Here is a 2,845-nt window from a genome sequence, read left to right as displayed (position 1 = left end):
AAAAAAGGCATATCTCCCTGTTTCCAGCGCTTTTCTGACACTGGAGCTGATATGTGATGAAAAAGTCAAAATGTTAACCATTGCTTCCAAAAAAGGCTTATCTCCCCGTTTCCTGGGGCCGGTTTTTCAAAAGTAATCTGATCAGATTACGGCTATCGGATTGGATCAAATCTTGAAAATGGGTATTTCAAAAGAAAAAAAGGATTCAGAAATTGGATTGGATCACGTAATCTAATCTTGTTGTTGATCCGGATCAAACCTTGAGTTTGGGTTTTTCAAAACTTTTTGGTAGGATTGGGATCATTGTCATCCCAAAAATCAGGATTAAACTGATCCCAGCAGGAGGGTGGATTCATGGTGGATATCAGTAATAAAACTAGGTAACTAAAATTGGTTAGTTAAATAATACAACATTTATATCATGCATTTTACAGTATTTATATTTATTCATCAATTTCACTTGAATTGTTCAACAGTAAGTACATAAAGTAGGTAGGCTATGTAGGGCAACAAAAGACCAAGCTGAAGCCAAGAACAGCCAAACAGGCAACAACCAATATAAGAGGGGTGAATACACAGACATAGTCCTTGATATTATTGGAGGTGAAAAGTCGGAAGCTCTGCCTGGGATCCAAGATGTTGCAGAGGATGTTGAGCCTGTGATGACAGCAGAAAGTGAGCCTTCTTCAGAAACATTTATTCTTAATCTCAGCCCTGTAATCGAGGGAGAAGGTCAATCACAGGTGGAGCCAGAAGGCCTAGTTCCCACAGCACCCCCAGAGAGAGGCTCAAAGCACCCAAAGAAAGATGACGCCTATAAGGTACTTCTGCAAAAAGAGACTGAAAGGGCAGATGTACAGATCCATCTAGCAGAGGAACAGCTTATTCTTGCCCGACTGCAGCAAACCAAGCAGCAGATGATGATGATGAAGAAGGAGAACTCATAAGAAGAACTACTCATAACAAGAACTAAGAAGTAATTTATTTTGTTAAGTATTGGACATTTAAACCTTTTTTTATCCAGTTAAATTCAATAAATCTTTGTTTGAAACCTGTTCGAAACATCCATAATGTATTTGTGAGTAAAGTATGTATTTATTTATTTATTTGTTGTAGGTCTCAGATGAGTGGACTGCCTGTTTCCAAGAAATGGACAATGGAGGGGGATGTTTATATTGTTTGTTTGCTGTTTCGTTCAGTCCTATTTTCTGTTCAAATAAAGCATATTGGAGTGACCCCACACTATTCTACCTGTTGTTCTTTACATAGCTACATTGTGATAGTCCCATTTAGACCACAGGTAATCCAGATTTGGTAATCCTGAAAAGTTTGAATCCGGATCAGAGTAATCCAATCCCACATTGCTTTGAAAAACCAGCATAAAAATAAAATGGATTACGTGATCCTGGATAGCAGAAAAAGAGATTTCCAAATCTGGATCAGTTTGATCCAGATTAAAACTTTTGAAAAACCGGCCCCAGGGGCCGGTTTTTCAAAAGTAATCTGATCGGATTACGGCTATCGGATTGGATCAAATCTTGAAAATGGGTTTTTCAAAAGAAAAAAAGGATTCAGAAATTGGATTGGATCACGTAATCTAATCTTGTTGTTGATCCGGATCAAACCTTGAGTTTGGGTTTTTCAAAACTTTTTGGTAGGATTGGGATCATTGTGATCCCAAAAAACAGGATTAAACTGATCCCAGCAGGAGGGTGGATTCATGGTGGATATCAGTAATAAAACTAGGTAACTAAAATTGGTTAGTTAAATAATACAACATTTATATCATGCATTTTACAGTATTTATATTTATTAATCAATTTCACTTGAATTGTTCAACAGGAAGTACATAAAGTAGGTAGGCTATGTAATCTGTAATCGAAGGAGAAGGTCAATCACAGGTGGAGCCAGAAGGCCTAGTTCCCACAGGACCCCCAGAGGGAGGCTCAAAGCACCCAAAGAAAGATGACGCCTATAAGGTACTTCTGCAAAAAGAGACCGAAAGGGCAGAAGTACAGATCCATCTAGCAGAGGAACAGCTTATTCTTGCCCGACGAAGCAGATGATGATGATGAAGAAGAAGGAGAACTCGTAAGAAGAACTACTCATAACAAGAACTAAGAAGTAATTTATTTTGTTAAGTATTGGACATTTAAGCCTTTTTTTATCCAGTTCAATTCAATAAATCTTTGTTTGAAACCTGTTCGAAACATCCATAATGTATTTGTGAGTAAAGTATGTATTTATTTATTTGTTGTAGGTCTCAGATGAGTGGACTGCCTGTTTCCAAGAAATGGACAATGGAGGGGGATGTTTATATTGTTTGTTTGCTGTTCCGTTCAGTCCTATTTTCTGTTCAAATAAAGCATATTGGAGTGACCCCACACTATTCTACCTGTTGTTCTTTACATAGCTACATTGTGATAGTCCCATTTAGACCACAGGTAATCCAGATTTGGTAATCCTGAAAAGTTTGAATCCGGATCAGAGTAATCCAATCCCACATTGCTTTGAAAAACCAGCATACAAATAAAATGGATTACGTGATCCTGGATAGCAGAAAAAGAGATTTCCTAATCTGGATCAGTTTGATCCAGATTAAAACTTTTGAAAAACCGGCCCCAGGAAACGGGGAGATAAGCCTTTTTTGGAAGCAATGGTTAACATTTTGACTTTTTCATCACATATCAGCTCCAGTGTCAGAAAAGCGCTGGAAACAGGGAGATATGCCTTTTTTTGGAAGAAATGGTTAAATTCTTGACTTTTCATCACACATCATCCCAAATGTCACTAAACAGCTGGAAACGGGGAGATACGCCTTTTTTGGAAGCAATGGTTAACATTT

General features: G+C 37.8%; 1 long non-coding RNA gene across 1 annotated transcript; it reads left to right on the top strand.

The window, feature by feature from the left end:
* The first annotated feature begins 1,984 nt into the window (after positions 1-1,984).
* LOC132998771 (uncharacterized) lies at positions 1,985-2,384 on the top strand. The gene is made up of 2 exons (XR_009678006.1): positions 1,985-2,124; positions 2,261-2,384. It is a non-coding gene; the product is annotated as an uncharacterized LOC132998771 (long non-coding RNA).
* Positions 2,385-2,845: the final 461 nt, after the last annotated feature.

This window comes from Limanda limanda, chromosome 3 (assembly GCF_963576545.1).
Source record: "Limanda limanda chromosome 3, fLimLim1.1, whole genome shotgun sequence".
NCBI lineage: Eukaryota > Metazoa > Chordata > Actinopteri > Pleuronectiformes > Pleuronectidae > Limanda > Limanda limanda.
Note: the sequence above shows the minus strand (reverse complement) of the source record. Positions and strands in the feature narration are given on the sequence as shown.